Source organism: Schistocerca cancellata, chromosome 10 (genome assembly GCF_023864275.1).
Source record: "Schistocerca cancellata isolate TAMUIC-IGC-003103 chromosome 10, iqSchCanc2.1, whole genome shotgun sequence".
Classification (NCBI taxonomy): domain Eukaryota; kingdom Metazoa; phylum Arthropoda; class Insecta; order Orthoptera; family Acrididae; genus Schistocerca; species Schistocerca cancellata.
Genome location: NC_064635.1, coordinates 156757613 through 156772782, shown reverse-complemented (window position 1 = coordinate 156772782; position 15170 = coordinate 156757613). Strand labels below are relative to the sequence as shown.

Genomic DNA, 15170 nt, shown 5'->3' with positions numbered 1-15170 from the left:
TTACGTCTTGCTCTCCTTACGTCAGTATACATCATATGAGTCTGTGACGCTGGCTTTGCAACATCTTGCGTGTCTTTAGGCTCGCCGCGACCAACACTTACCATGCACTGTCCACAAAACATGGAGGCGCCGGGGCTTGAACCCGGGACCTTTCACATGCAAAGCGAACGCTCTACCAACTGAGCTACGCCCCCAAGCGCAACAGAGCTGCGCTGTTTTCCTTTCTTTGCTACTCTGAAGTGCACGGACCTGATGGTTGGTTGGTTTGTAGGGGTGAAGGGACCAGTGTACAAAGGCGCGGTCACGTTCATATACACATGAGTTCCAAGTAGTTTCGATGTTCTGGTGTTACGACTGCAAATTCCGTCTGTATTTAACGTCTTAAATTGAAAGGACTGTCGACTGATGACCACAGCAGTTGAGACCCATAGTGCTCAGAGCCATTTCTCGAAAGGACAGTCACAAATTGCTCCGTTTTCACTCCTTGTCGGCAATCACACCGCGCCTCAGGTAACAAGCACATCTGAAGCCCCATTGTGCACTCGACTGTTCATGCCAACTCACTGCCTCGCACTTTACTACTGTGTACCACTCTTGTCGTCCAACTGCAAAAGACTGGGCCACAACACGTTTCCGCGTCTCCATTGCACTGCGCAAACTACGAAACGCTCCCCAAACATGGCACTCACCAATGCAGACGACTTTTCCGACTTTACACGACGCTCACGCTAGTGACAGCCTTATTTAGAGCTTGACGTCGCGCCCAAGCGAGTGAGCACATTTCGCCTACGGCTTAGGCCGCCCACCTAGTGTGGCTGCTCGGTGTCTGCAGGCAGCGAGGGGCTGCAACCTTCCCGTGTTCGCGCCTATGTCACCTCTGCTTGCTTGTCAGAGACAGAGTATCGCAAAACATACAACTCACTCCATGAATTGATTGCTACGGCATCTGTCATCAGCAGTCACAACTAGCAACACCAGTAGCAGCCGACTGCACGTAAAGAATGGGAATGTGCAGTGGGATTTTTGTGAACTCGGCGCAAGGCAGATCTTTCCGACATAGGTTTGAGAATCTTAAGGGAGGACTTGTACTGTTTCTAAATTCAGTGTAGCGGTGGGAGGAGGGTGCTTCTTGCGCGTAACAGTACGCTTGCCAATTGTGGCTGCTAATCGTTCGCTCGTATCTGCCTTGACACATTCGCTGGCTGTGAATTATTCCACTTGCATGGCAGTGTGGACATGTTGGTGTGTTAAAAATTCTGGAGGCGCTGGGTATCGATCCCAGTACCTCTCGCATGCTAAGCGAGCGCTCTACCATCTGAGCTACGCCCCCTGATGACAAATAGTGCTACATACAACCATATCAATACCACAGACCCTTGCACTCTCATTATTCCGCAGACAAACACTACTCTCAATGTGGCCGCGAGGGTGTCTTTCAGGTTTTCTGCATTCTGTATCGAATCGTAGTTGGCCAAAATTAAAGTGGCACGCACAACGTCGAAAATAGCGTTCGGCCACCACTCTGAGTAAGACGGACGTGTTGTCCACTCTCTAGACTTCATTGAGGTTAGGCCGTTATACCTAAGACAGATTTGCAGTCGATGACACCTCGACAACAGCCGGTCCTCACATTTACGTCTTGCTCTCCTTACGTCAGTATACATCATATGAGTCTGTGACGCTGGCTTTGCAACATCTTGCGTGTCTTTAGGCTCGCCGCGACCAACACTTACCATGCACTGTCCACAAAACATGGAGGCGCCGGGGCTTGAACCCGGGACCTTTCACATGCAAAGCGAACGCTCTACCAACTGAGCTACGCCCCCAAGCGCAACAGAGCTGCGCTGTTTTCCTTTCTTTGCTACTCTGAAGTGCACGGACCTGATGGTTGGTTGGTTTGTAGGGGTGAAGGGACCAGTGTACAAAGGCGCGGTCACGTTCATATACACATGAGTTCCAAGTAGTTTCGATGTTCTGGTGTTACGACTGCAAATTCCGTCTGTATTTAACGTCTTAAATTGAAAGGACTGTCGACTGATGACCACAGCAGTTGAGACCCATAGTGCTCAGAGCCATTTCTCGAAAGGACAGTCACAAATTGCTCCGTTTTCACTCCTTGTCGGCAATCACACCGCGCCTCAGGTAACAAGCACATCTGAAGCCCCATTGTGCACTCGACTGTTCATGCCAACTCACTGCCTCGCACTTTACTACTGTGTACCACTCTTGTCGTCCAACTGCAAAAGACTGGGCCACAACACGTTTCCGCGTCTCCATTGCACTGCGCAAACTACGAAACGCTCCCCAAACATGGCACTCACCAATGCAGACGACTTTTCCGACTTTACACGACGCTCACGCAACGCTCACGCTAGTGACAGCCTTATTTAGAGCTTGACGTCGCGCCCAAGCGAGTGAGCACATTTCGCCTACGGCTTAGGCCGCCCACCTAGTGTGGCTGCTCGGTGTCTGCAGGCAGCGAGGGGCTGCAACCTTCCCGTGTTCGCGCCTATGTCACCTCTGCTTGCTTGTCAGAGACAGAGTATCGCAAAACATACAACTCACTCCATGAATTGATTGCTACGGCATCTGTCATCAGCAGTCACAACTAGCAACACCAGTAGCAGCCGACTGCACGTAAAGAATGGGAATGTGCAGTGGGATTTTTGTGAACTCGGCGCAAGGCAGATCTTTCCGACATAGGTTTGAGAATCTTAAGGGAGGACTTGTACTGTTTCTAAATTCAGTGTAGCGGTGGGAGGAGGGTGCTTCTTGCGCGTAACAGTACGCTTGCCAATTGTGGCTGCTAATCGTTCGCTCGTATCTGCCTTGACACATTCGCTGGCTGTGAATTATTCCACTTGCATGGCAGTGTGGACATGTTGGTGTGTTAAAAATTCTGGAGGCGCTGGGTATCGATCCCAGTACCTCTCGCATGCTAAGCGAGCGCTCTACCATCTGAGCTACGCCCCCTGATGACAAATAGTGCTACATACAACCATATCAATACCACAGACCCTTGCACTCTCATTATTCCGCAGACAAACACTACTCTCAATGTGGCCGCGAGGGTGTCTTTCAGGTTTTCTGCATTCTGTATCGAATCGTAGTTGGCCAAAATTAAAGTGGCACGCACAACGTCGAAAATAGCGTTCGGCCACCACTCTGAGTAAGACGGACGTGTTGTCCACTCTCTAGACTTCATTGAGGTTAGGCCGTTATACCTAAGACAGATTTGCAGTCGATGACACCTCGACAACAGCCGGTCCTCACATTTACGTCTTGCTCTCCTTACGTCAGTATACATCATATGAGTCTGTGACGCTGGCTTTGCAACATCTTGCGTGTCTTTAGGCTCGCCGCGACCAACACTTACCATGCACTGTCCACAAAACATGGAGGCGCCGGGGCTTGAACCCGGGACCTTTCACATGCAAGCGAACGCTCTACAACTGAGCTACGCCCCCAAGCGCAACAGAGCTGCGCTGTTTTCCTTTCTTTGCTACTCTGAAGTGCACGGACTGATGGTTGGTTGGTTTGTAGGGGGTGAAGGGACCAGTGTACAAAGGCGCGGTCACGTTCATATACACATGAGTTCCAAGTAGTTTCGATGTTCTGGTGTTACGACTGCAAATTCCGTCTGTATTTAACGTCTTAAATTGAAAGGACTGTCGACTGATGACCACAGCAGTTGAGACCCATAGTGCTCAGAGCCATTTCTCGAAAGGACAGTCACAAATTGCTCCGTTTTCACTCCTTGTCGGCAATCACACCGCGCCTCAGGTAACAAGCACATCTGAAGCCCCATTGTGCACTCGACTGTTCATGCCAACTCACTGCTCGCACTTTACTACTGTGTACCACTCTTGTCGTCCAACTGCAAAAGACTGGGCCACAACACGTTTCCGCGTCTCCATTGCACTGCGCAAACTACGAAACGCTCCCAAACATGGCACTCACCAATGCAGACGACTTTTCCGACTTTACACGACGCTCACGCTAGTGACAGCCTTATTTAGAGCTTGACGTCGCGCCCAAGCGAGTGAGCACATTTCGCCTACGGCTTAGGCCGCCCACCTAGTGTGGCTGCTCGGTGTCTGCAGGCAGCGAGGGGCTGCAACCTTCCCGTGTTCGCGCCTATGTCACCTCTGCTTGCTTGTCAGAGACAGAGTATCGCAAAACATACAACTCACTCCATGAATTGATTGCTACGGCATCTGTCATCAGCAGTCACAACTAGCAACACCAGTAGCAGCCGACTGCACGTAAAGAATGGGAATGTGCAGTGGGATTTTTGTGAACTCGGCGCAAGGCAGATCTTTCCGACATAGGTTTGAGAATCTTAAGGGAGGACTTGTACTGTTTCTAAATTCAGTGTAGCGGTGGGAGGAGGGTGCTTCTTGCGCGTAACAGTACGCTTGCCAATTGTGGCTGCTAATCGTTCGCTCGTATCTGCCTTGACACATTCGCTGGCTGTGAATTATTCCACTTGCATGGCAGTGTGGACATGTTGGTGTGTTAAAAATTCTGGAGGCGCTGGGTATCGATCCCAGTACCTCTCGCATGCTAAGCGAGCGCTCTACCATCTGAGCTACGCCCCCTGATGACAAATAGTGCTACATACAACCATATCAATACCACAGACCCTTGCACTCTCATTATTCCGCAGACAAACACTACTCTCAATGTGGCCGCGAGGGTGTCTTTCAGGTTTTCTGCATTCTGTATCGAATCGTAGTTGGCCAAAATTAAAGTGGCACGCACAACGTCGAAAATAGCGTTCGGGCCACCACTCTGAGTAAGACGGACGTGTTGTCCACTCTCTAGACTTCATTGAGGTTAGGCCGTTATACCTAAGACAGATTTGCAGTCGATGACACCTCGACAACAGCCGGTCCTCACATTTACGTCTTGCTCTCCTTACGTCAGTATACATCATATGAGTCTGTGACGCTGGCTTTGCAACATCTTGCGTGTCTTTAGGCTCGCCGCGACCAACACTTACCATGCACTGTCCACAAAACATGGAGGCGCCGGGGCTTGAACCCGGGACCTTTCACATGCAAAGCGAACGCTCTACCAACTGAGCTACGCCCCCAAGCGCAACAGAGCTGCGCTGTTTTCCTTTCTTTGCTACTCTGAAGTGCACGGACCTGATGGTTGGTTGGTTTGTAGGGGTGAAGGGACCAGTGTACAAAGGCGCGGTCACGTTCATATACACATGAGTTCCAAGTAGTTTCGATGTTCTGGTGTTACGACTGCAAATTCCGTCTGTATTTAACGTCTTAAATTGAAAGGACTGTCGACTGATGACCACAGCAGTTGAGACCCATAGTGCTCAGAGCCATTTCTCGAAAGGACAGTCACAAATTGCTCCGTTTTCACTCCTTGTCGGCAATCACACCGCGCCTCAGGTAACAAGCACATCTGAAGCCCCATTGTGCACTCGACTGTTCATGCCAACTCACTGCCTCGCACTTTACTACTGTGTACCACTCTTGTCGTCCAACTGCAAAAGACTGGGCCACAACACGTTTCCGCGTCTCCATTGCACTGCGCAAACTACGAAACGCTCCCCAAACATGGCACTCACCAATGCAGACGACTTTTCCGACTTTACACGACGCTCACGCAACGCTCACGCTAGTGACAGCCTTATTTAGAGCTTGACGTCGCGCCCAAGCGAGTGAGCACATTTCGCCTACGGCTTAGGCCGCCCACCTAGTGTGGCTGCTCGGTGTCTGCAGGCAGCGAGGGGCTGCAACCTTCCCGTGTTCGCGCCTATGTCACCTCTGCTTGCTTGTCAGAGACAGAGTATCGCAAAACATACAACTCACTCCATGAATTGATTGCTACGGCATCTGTCATCAGCAGTCACAACTAGCAACACCAGTAGCAGCCGACTGCACGTAAAGAATGGGAATGTGCAGTGGGATTTTTGTGAACTCGGCGCAAGGCAGATCTTTCCGACATAGGTTTGAGAATCTTAAGGGAGGACTTGTACTGTTTCTAAATTCAGTGTAGCGGTGGGAGGAGGGTGCTTCTTGCGCGTAACAGTACGCTTGCCAATTGTGGCTGCTAATCGTTCGCTCGTATCTGCCTTGACACATTCGCTGGCTGTGAATTATTCCACTTGCATGGCAGTGTGGACATGTTGGTGTGTTAAAAATTCTGGAGGCGCTGGGTATCGATCCCAGTACCTCTCGCATGCTAAGCGAGCGCTCTACCATCTGAGCTACGCCCCCTGATGACAAATAGTGCTACATACAACCATATCAATACCACAGACCCTTGCACTCTCATTATTCCGCAGACAAACACTACTCTCAATGTGGCCGCGAGGGTGTCTTTCAGGTTTTCTGCATTCTGTATCGAATCGTAGTTGGCCAAAATTAAAGTGGCACGCACAACGTCGAAAATAGCGTTCGGCCACCACTCTGAGTAAGACGGACGTGTTGTCCACTCTCTAGACTTCATTGAGGTTAGGCCGTTATACCTAAGACAGATTTGCAGTCGATGACACCTCGACAACAGCCGGTCCTCACATTTACGTCTTGCTCTCCTTACGTCAGTATACATCATATGAGTCTGTGACGCTGGCTTTGCAACATCTTGCGTGTCTTTAGGCTCGCCGCGACCAACACTTACCATGCACTGTCCACAAAACATGGAGGCGCCGGGGCTTGAACCCGGGACCTTTCACATGCAAAGCGAACGCTCTACCAACTGAGCTACGCCCCCAAGCGCAACAGAGCTGCGCTGTTTTCCTTTCTTTGCTACTCTGAAGTGCACGGACCTGATGGTTGGTTGGTTTGTAGGGGTGAAGGGACCAGTGTACAAAGGCGCGGTCACGTTCATATACACATGAGTTCCAAGTAGTTTCGATGTTCTGGTGTTACGACTGCAAATTCCGTCTGTATTTAACGTCTTAAATTGAAAGGACTGTCGACTGATGACCACAGCAGTTGAGACCCATAGTGCTCAGAGCCATTTCTCGAAAGGACAGTCACAAATTGCTCCGTTTTCACTCCTTGTCGGCAATCACACCGCGCCTCAGGTAACAAGCACATCTGAAGCCCCATTGTGCACTCGACTGTTCATGCCAACTCACTGCCTCGCACTTTACTACTGTGTACCACTCTTGTCGTCCAACTGCAAAAGACTGGGCCACAACACGTTTCCGCGTCTCCATTGCACTGCGCAAACTACGAAACGCTCCCCAAACATGGCACTCACCAATGCAGACGACTTTTCCGACTTTACACGACGCTCACGCAACGCTCACGCTAGTGACAGCCTTATTTAGAGCTTGACGTCGCGCCCAAGCGAGTGAGCACATTTCGCCTACGGCTTAGGCCGCCCACCTAGTGTGGCTGCTCGGTGTCTGCAGGCAGCGAGGGGCTGCAACCTTCCCGTGTTCGCGCCTATGTCACCTCTGCTTGCTTGTCAGAGACAGAGTATCGCAAAACATACAACTCACTCCATGAATTGATTGCTACGGCATCTGTCATCAGCAGTCACAACTAGCAACACCAGTAGCAGCCGACTGCACGTAAAGAATGGGAATGTGCAGTGGGATTTTTGTGAACTCGGCGCAAGGCAGATCTTTCCGACATAGGTTTGAGAATCTTAAGGGAGGACTTGTACTGTTTCTAAATTCAGTGTAGCGGTGGGAGGAGGGTGCTTCTTGCGCGTAACAGTACGCTTGCCAATTGTGGCTGCTAATCGTTCGCTCGTATCTGCCTTGACACATTCGCTGGCTGTGAATTATTCCACTTGCATGGCAGTGTGGACATGTTGGTGTGTTAAAAATTCTGGAGGCGCTGGGTATCGATCCCAGTACCTCTCGCATGCTAAGCGAGCGCTCTACCATCTGAGCTACGCCCCCTGATGACAAATAGTGCTACATACAACCATATCAATACCACAGACCCTTGCACTCTCATTATTCCGCAGACAAACACTACTCTCAATGTGGCCGCGAGGGTGTCTTTCAGGTTTTCTGCATTCTGTATCGAATCGTAGTTGGCCAAAATTAAAGTGGCACGCACAACGTCGAAAATAGCGTTCGGCCACCACTCTGAGTAAGACGGACGTGTTGTCCACTCTCTAGACTTCATTGAGGTTAGGCCGTTATACCTAAGACAGATTTGCAGTCGATGACACCTCGACAACAGCCGGTCCTCACATTTACGTCTTGCTCTCCTTACGTCAGTATACATCATATGAGTCTGTGACGCTGGCTTTGCAACATCTTGCGTGTCTTTAGGCTCGCCGCGACCAACACTTACCATGCACTGTCCACAAAACATGGAGGCGCCGGGGCTTGAACCCGGGACCTTTCACATGCAAAGCGAACGCTCTACCAACTGAGCTACGCCCCCAAGCGCAACAGAGCTGCGCTGTTTTCCTTTCTTTGCTACTCTGAAGTGCACGGACCTGATGGTTGGTTGGTTTGTAGGGGTGAAGGGACCAGTGTACAAAGGCGCGGTCACGTTCATATACACATGAGTTCCAAGTAGTTTCGATGTTCTGGTGTTACGACTGCAAATTCCGTCTGTATTTAACGTCTTAAATTGAAAGGACTGTCGACTGATGACCACAGCAGTTGAGACCCATAGTGCTCAGAGCCATTTCTCGAAAGGACAGTCACAAATTGCTCCGTTTTCACTCCTTGTCGGCAATCACACCGCGCCTCAGGTAACAAGCACATCTGAAGCCCCATTGTGCACTCGACTGTTCATGCCAACTCACTGCCTCGCACTTTACTACTGTGTACCACTCTTGTCGTCCAACTGCAAAAGACTGGGCCACAACACGTTTCCGCGTCTCCATTGCACTGCGCAAACTACGAAACGCTCCCCAAACATGGCACTCACCAATGCAGACGACTTTTCCGACTTTACACGACGCTCACGCAACGCTCACGCTAGTGACAGCCTTATTTAGAGCTTGACGTCGCGCCCAAGCGAGTGAGCACATTTCGCCTACGGCTTAGGCCGCCCACCTAGTGTGGCTGCTCGGTGTCTGCAGGCAGCGAGGGGCTGCAACCTTCCCGTGTTCGCGCCTATGTCACCTCTGCTTGCTTGTCAGAGACAGAGTATCGCAAAACATACAACTCACTCCATGAATTGATTGCTACGGCATCTGTCATCAGCAGTCACAACTAGCAACACCAGTAGCAGCCGACTGCACGTAAAGAATGGGAATGTGCAGTGGGATTTTTGTGAACTCGGCGCAAGGCAGATCTTTCCGACATAGGTTTGAGAATCTTAAGGGAGGACTTGTACTGTTTCTAAATTCAGTGTAGCGGTGGGAGGAGGGTGCTTCTTGCGCGTAACAGTACGCTTGCCAATTGTGGCTGCTAATCGTTCGCTCGTATCTGCCTTGACACATTCGCTGGCTGTGAATTATTCCACTTGCATGGCAGTGTGGACATGTTGGTGTGTTAAAAATTCTGGAGGCGCTGGGTATCGATCCCAGTACCTCTCGCATGCTAAGCGAGCGCTCTACCATCTGAGCTACGCCCCCTGATGACAAATAGTGCTACATACAACCATATCAATACCACAGACCCTTGCACTCTCATTATTCCGCAGACAAACACTACTCTCAATGTGGCCGCGAGGGTGTCTTTCAGGTTTTCTGCATTCTGTATCGAATCGTAGTTGGCCAAAATTAAAGTGGCACGCACAACGTCGAAAATAGCGTTCGGCCACCACTCTGAGTAAGACGGACGTGTTGTCCACTCTCTAGACTTCATTGAGGTTAGGCCGTTATACCTAAGACAGATTTGCAGTCGATGACACCTCGACAACAGCCGGTCCTCACATTTACGTCTTGCTCTCCTTACGTCAGTATACATCATATGAGTCTGTGACGCTGGCTTTGCAACATCTTGCGTGTCTTTAGGCTCGCCGCGACCAACACTTACCATGCACTGTCCACAAAACATGGAGGCGCCGGGGCTTGAACCCGGGACCTTTCACATGCAAAGCGAACGCTCTACCAACTGAGCTACGCCCCCAAGCGCAACAGAGCTGCGCTGTTTTCCTTTCTTTGCTACTCTGAAGTGCACGGACCTGATGGTTGGTTGGTTTGTAGGGGTGAAGGGACCAGTGTACAAAGGCGCGGTCACGTTCATATACACATGAGTTCCAAGTAGTTTCGATGTTCTGGTGTTACGACTGCAAATTCCGTCTGTATTTAACGTCTTAAATTGAAAGGACTGTCGACTGATGACCACAGCAGTTGAGACCCATAGTGCTCAGAGCCATTTCTCGAAAGGACAGTCACAAATTGCTCCGTTTTCACTCCTTGTCGGCAATCACACCGCGCCTCAGGTAACAAGCACATCTGAAGCCCCATTGTGCACTCGACTGTTCATGCCAACTCACTGCCTCGCACTTTACTACTGTGTACCACTCTTGTCGTCCAACTGCAAAAGACTGGGCCACAACACGTTTCCGCGTCTCCATTGCACTGCGCAAACTACGAAACGCTCCCCAAACATGGCACTCACCAATGCAGACGACTTTTCCGACTTTACACGACGCTCACGCAACGCTCACGCAACGCTCACGCTAGTGACAGCCTTATTTAGAGCTTGACGTCGCGCCCAAGCGAGTGAGCACATTTCGCCTACGGCTTAGGCCGCCCACCTAGTGTGGCTGCTCGGTGTCTGCAGGCAGCGAGGGGCTGCAACCTTCCCGTGTTCGCGCCTATGTCACCTCTGCTTGCTTGTCAGAGACAGAGTATCGCAAAACATACAACTCACTCCATGAATTGATTGCTACGGCATCTGTCATCAGCAGTCACAACTAGCAACACCAGTAGCAGCCGACTGCACGTAAAGAATGGGAATGTGCAGTGGGATTTTTGTGAACTCGGCGCAAGGCAGATCTTTCCGACATAGGTTTGAGAATCTTAAGGGAGGACTTGTACTGTTTCTAAATTCAGTGTAGCGGTGGGAGGAGGGTGCTTCTTGCGCGTAACAGTACGCTTGCCAATTGTGGCTGCTAATCGTTCGCTCGTATCTGCCTTGACACATTCGCTGGCTGTGAATTATTCCACTTGCATGGCAGTGTGGACATGTTGGTGTGTTAAAAATTCTGGAGGCGCTGGGTATCGATCCCAGTACCTCTCGCATGCTAAGCGAGCGCTCTACCATCTGAGCTACGCCCCCTGATGACAAATAGTGCTACATACAACCATATCAATACCACAGACCCTTGCACTCTCATTATTCCGCAGACAAACACTACTCTCAATGTGGCCGCGAGGGTGTCTTTCAGGTTTTCTGCATTCTGTATCGAATCGTAGTTGGCCAAAATTAAAGTGGCACGCACAACGTCGAAAATAGCGTTCGGCCACCACTCTGAGTAAGACGGACGTGTTGTCCACTCTCTAGACTTCATTGAGGTTAGGCCGTTATACCTAAGACAGATTTGCAGTCGATGACACCTCGACAACAGCCGGTCCTCACATTTACGTCTTGCTCTCCTTACGTCAGTATACATCATATGAGTCTGTGACGCTGGCTTTGCAACATCTTGCGTGTCTTTAGGCTCGCCGCGACCAACACTTACCATGCACTGTCCACAAAACATGGAGGCGCCGGGGCTTGAACCCGGGACCTTTCACATGCAAAGCGAACGCTCTACCAACTGAGCTACGCCCCCAAGCGCAACAGAGCTGCGCTGTTTTCCTTTCTTTGCTACTCTGAAGTGCACGGACCTGATGGTTGGTTGGTTTGTAGGGGTGAAGGGACCAGTGTACAAAGGCGCGGTCACGTTCATATACACATGAGTTCCAAGTAGTTTCGATGTTCTGGTGTTACGACTACAAATTCCGTCTGTATTTAACGTCTTAAATTGAAAGGACTGTCGACTGATGACCACAGCAGTTGAGACCCATAGTGCTCAGAGCCATTTCTCGAAAGGACAGTCACAAATTGCTCCGTTTTCACTCCTTGTCGGCAATCACACCGCGCCTCAGGTAACAAGCACATCTGAAGCCCCATTGTGCACTCGACTGTTCATGCCAACTCACTGCCTCGCACTTTACTACTGTGTACCACTCTTGTCGTCCAACTGCAAAAGACTGGGCCACAACACGTTTCCGCGTCTCCATTGCACTGCGCAAACTACGAAACGCTCCCCAAACATGGCACTCACCAATGCAGACGACTTTTCCGACTTTACACGACGCTCACGCTAGTGACAGCCTTATTTAGAGCTTGACGTCGCGCCCAAGCGAGTGAGCACATTTCGCCTACGGCTTAGGCCGCCCACCTAGTGTGGCTGCTCGGTGTCTGCAGGCAGCGAGGGGCTGCAACCTTCCCGTGTTCGCGCCTATGTCACCTCTGCTTGCTTGTCAGAGACAGAGTATCGCAAAACATACAACTCACTCCATGAATTGATTGCTACGGCATCTGTCATCAGCAGTCACAACTAGCAACACCAGTAGCAGCCGACTGCACGTAAAGAATGGGAATGTGCAGTGGGATTTTTGTGAACTCGGCGCAAGGCAGATCTTTCCGACATAGGTTTGAGAATCTTAAGGGAGGACTTGTACTGTTTCTAAATTCAGTGTAGCGGTGGGAGGAGGGTGCTTCTTGCGCGTAACAGTACGCTTGCCAATTGTGGCTGCTAATCGTTCGCTCGTATCTGCCTTGACACATTCGCTGGCTGTGAATTATTCCACTTGCATGGCAGTGTGGACATGTTGGTGTGTTAAAAATTCTGGAGGCGCTGGGTATCGATCCCAGTACCTCTCGCATGCTAAGCGAGCGCTCTACCATCTGAGCTACGCCCCCTGATGACAAATAGTGCTACATACAACCATATCAATACCACAGACCCTTGCACTCTCATTATTCCGCAGACAAACACTACTCTCAATGTGGCCGCGAGGGTGTCTTTCAGGTTTTCTGCATTCTGTATCGAATCGTAGTTGGCCAAAATTAAAGTGGCACGCACAACGTCGAAAATAGCGTTCGGCCACCACTCTGAGTAAGACGGACGTGTTGTCCACTCTCTAGACTTCATTGAGGTTAGGCCGTTATACCTAAGACAGATTTGCAGTCGATGACACCTCGACAACAGCCGGTCCTCACATTTACGTCTTGCTCTCCTTACGTCAGTATACATCATATGAGTCTGTGACGCTGGCTTTGCAACATCTTGCGTGTCTTTAGGCTCGCCGCGACCAACACTTACCATGCACTGTCCACAAAACATGGAGGCGCCGGGGCTTGAACCCGGGACCTTTCACATGCAAAGCGAACGCTCTACCAACTGAGCTACGCCCCCAAGCGCAACAGAGCTGCGCTGTTTTCCTTTCTTTGCTACTCTGAAGTGCACGGACCTGATGGTTGGTTGGTTTGTAGGGGTGAAGGGACCAGTGTACAAAGGCGCGGTCACGTTCATATACACATGAGTTCCAAGTAGTTTCGATGTTCTGGTGTTACGACTGCAAATTCCGTCTGTATTTAACGTCTTAAATTGAAAGGACTGTCGACTGATGACCACAGCAGTTGAGACCCATAGTGCTCAGAGCCATTTCTCGAAAGGACAGTCACAAATTGCTCCGTTTTCACTCCTTGTCGGCAATCACACCGCGCCTCAGGTAACAAGCACATCTGAAGCCCCATTGTGCACTCGACTGTTCATGCCAACTCACTGCCTCGCACTTTACTACTGTGTACCACTCTTGTCGTCCAACTGCAAAAGACTGGGCCACAACACGTTTCCGCGTCTCCATTGCACTGCGCAAACTACGAAACGCTCCCCAAACATGGCACTCACCAATGCAGACGACTTTTCCGACTTTACACGACGCTCACGCAACGCTCACGCTAGTGACAGCCTTATTTAGAGCTTGACGTCGCGCCCAAGCGAGTGAGCACATTTCGCCTACGGCTTAGGCCGCCCACCTAGTGTGGCTGCTCGGTGTCTGCAGGCAGCGAGGGGCTGCAACCTTCCCGTGTTCGCGCCTATGTCACCTCTGCTTGCTTGTCAGAGACAGAGTATCGCAAAACATACAACTCACTCCATGAATTGATTGCTACGGCATCTGTCATCAGCAGTCACAACTAGCAACACCAGTAGCAGCCGACTGCACGTAAAGAATGGGAATGTGCAGTGGGATTTTTGTGAACTCGGCGCAAGGCAGATCTTTCCGACATAGGTTTGAGAATCTTAAGGGAGGACTTGTACTGTTTCTAAATTCAGTGTAGCGGTGGGAGGAGGGTGCTTCTTGCGCGTAACAGTACGCTTGCCAATTGTGGCTGCTAATCGTTCGCTCGTATCTGCCTTGACACATTCGCTGGCTGTGAATTATTCCACTTGCATGGCAGTGTGGACATGTTGGTGTGTTAAAAATTCTGGAGGCGCTGGGTATCGATCCCAGTACCTCTCGCATGCTAAGCGAGCGCTCTACCATCTGAGCTACGCCCCCTGATGACAAATAGTGCTACATACAACCATATCAATACCACAGACCCTTGCACTCTCATTATTCCGCAGACAAACACTACTCTCAATGTGGCCGCGAGGGTGTCTTTCAGGTTTTCTGCATTCTGTATCGAATCGTAGTTGGCCAAAATTAAAGTGGCACGCACAACGTCGAAAATAGCGTTCGGCCACCACTCTGAGTAAGACGGACGTGTTGTCCACTCTCTAGACTTCATTGAGGTTAGGCCGTTATACCTAAGACAGATTTGCAGTCGATGACACCTCGACAACAGCCGGTCCTCACATTTACGTCTTGCTCTCCTTACGTCAGTATACATCATATGAGTCTGTGACGCTGGCTTTGCAACATCTTGCGTGTCTTTAGGCTCGCCGCGACCAACACTTACCATGCACTGTCCACAAAACATGGAGGCGCCGGGGCTTGAACCCGGGACCTTTCACATGCAAAGCGAACGCTCTACCAACTGAGCTACGCCCCCAAGCGCAACAGAGCTGCGCTGTTTTCCTTTCTTTGCTACTCTGAAGTGCACGGACCTGATGGTTGGTTGGTTTGTAGGGGTGAAGGGACCAGTGTACAAAGGCGCGGTCACGTTCATATACACATGAGTTCCAAGTAGTTTCGATGTTCTGGTGTTACGACTGCAAATTCCGTCTGTATTTAACGTCTTAAATTGAAAGGACTGTCGACTGATG

General features: G+C 50.5%; 18 non-coding genes across 18 annotated transcripts; all 18 read right to left on the bottom strand.

Annotated features, from left to right (window-relative positions):
• Positions 1–121: 121 nt before the first annotated feature.
• Trnaa-ugc (transfer RNA alanine (anticodon UGC)) lies at positions 122–194 on the bottom strand. Its single transcript has one exon. It is a non-coding gene; the product is annotated as a tRNA-Ala (tRNA).
• Positions 195–1257: 1063 nt separating this feature from the next.
• On the bottom strand, positions 1258–1330 carry Trnaa-agc (transfer RNA alanine (anticodon AGC)). The gene has a single exon. It is a non-coding gene; the product is annotated as a tRNA-Ala (tRNA).
• A 423-nt stretch (positions 1331–1753) lies between these two features.
• On the bottom strand, positions 1754–1826 carry Trnaa-ugc (transfer RNA alanine (anticodon UGC)). The gene has a single exon. It is a non-coding gene; the product is annotated as a tRNA-Ala (tRNA).
• A 1074-nt stretch (positions 1827–2900) lies between these two features.
• Trnaa-agc (transfer RNA alanine (anticodon AGC)) lies at positions 2901–2973 on the bottom strand. The gene has a single exon. It is a non-coding gene; the product is annotated as a tRNA-Ala (tRNA).
• A 1555-nt stretch (positions 2974–4528) lies between these two features.
• Trnaa-agc (transfer RNA alanine (anticodon AGC)) lies at positions 4529–4601 on the bottom strand. Its single transcript has one exon. It is a non-coding gene; the product is annotated as a tRNA-Ala (tRNA).
• Positions 4602–5025: 424 nt separating this feature from the next.
• Trnaa-ugc (transfer RNA alanine (anticodon UGC)) lies at positions 5026–5098 on the bottom strand. Its single transcript has one exon. It is a non-coding gene; the product is annotated as a tRNA-Ala (tRNA).
• Positions 5099–6172: 1074 nt separating this feature from the next.
• Trnaa-agc (transfer RNA alanine (anticodon AGC)) lies at positions 6173–6245 on the bottom strand. Its single transcript has one exon. It is a non-coding gene; the product is annotated as a tRNA-Ala (tRNA).
• A 423-nt stretch (positions 6246–6668) lies between these two features.
• Positions 6669–6741, bottom strand: Trnaa-ugc (transfer RNA alanine (anticodon UGC)). Its single transcript has one exon. It is a non-coding gene; the product is annotated as a tRNA-Ala (tRNA).
• A 1074-nt stretch (positions 6742–7815) lies between these two features.
• Trnaa-agc (transfer RNA alanine (anticodon AGC)) lies at positions 7816–7888 on the bottom strand. The gene has a single exon. It is a non-coding gene; the product is annotated as a tRNA-Ala (tRNA).
• A 423-nt stretch (positions 7889–8311) lies between these two features.
• Trnaa-ugc (transfer RNA alanine (anticodon UGC)) lies at positions 8312–8384 on the bottom strand. Its single transcript has one exon. It is a non-coding gene; the product is annotated as a tRNA-Ala (tRNA).
• A 1074-nt stretch (positions 8385–9458) lies between these two features.
• Positions 9459–9531, bottom strand: Trnaa-agc (transfer RNA alanine (anticodon AGC)). The gene has a single exon. It is a non-coding gene; the product is annotated as a tRNA-Ala (tRNA).
• A 423-nt stretch (positions 9532–9954) lies between these two features.
• Positions 9955–10027, bottom strand: Trnaa-ugc (transfer RNA alanine (anticodon UGC)). The gene has a single exon. It is a non-coding gene; the product is annotated as a tRNA-Ala (tRNA).
• A 1085-nt stretch (positions 10028–11112) lies between these two features.
• Trnaa-agc (transfer RNA alanine (anticodon AGC)) lies at positions 11113–11185 on the bottom strand. Its single transcript has one exon. It is a non-coding gene; the product is annotated as a tRNA-Ala (tRNA).
• Positions 11186–11608: 423 nt separating this feature from the next.
• Trnaa-ugc (transfer RNA alanine (anticodon UGC)) lies at positions 11609–11681 on the bottom strand. Its single transcript has one exon. It is a non-coding gene; the product is annotated as a tRNA-Ala (tRNA).
• A 1063-nt stretch (positions 11682–12744) lies between these two features.
• On the bottom strand, positions 12745–12817 carry Trnaa-agc (transfer RNA alanine (anticodon AGC)). The gene has a single exon. It is a non-coding gene; the product is annotated as a tRNA-Ala (tRNA).
• A 423-nt stretch (positions 12818–13240) lies between these two features.
• Trnaa-ugc (transfer RNA alanine (anticodon UGC)) lies at positions 13241–13313 on the bottom strand. Its single transcript has one exon. It is a non-coding gene; the product is annotated as a tRNA-Ala (tRNA).
• Positions 13314–14387: 1074 nt separating this feature from the next.
• Trnaa-agc (transfer RNA alanine (anticodon AGC)) lies at positions 14388–14460 on the bottom strand. Its single transcript has one exon. It is a non-coding gene; the product is annotated as a tRNA-Ala (tRNA).
• A 423-nt stretch (positions 14461–14883) lies between these two features.
• Trnaa-ugc (transfer RNA alanine (anticodon UGC)) lies at positions 14884–14956 on the bottom strand. The gene has a single exon. It is a non-coding gene; the product is annotated as a tRNA-Ala (tRNA).
• Between the last annotated feature and the right edge of the window lie 214 nt (positions 14957–15170).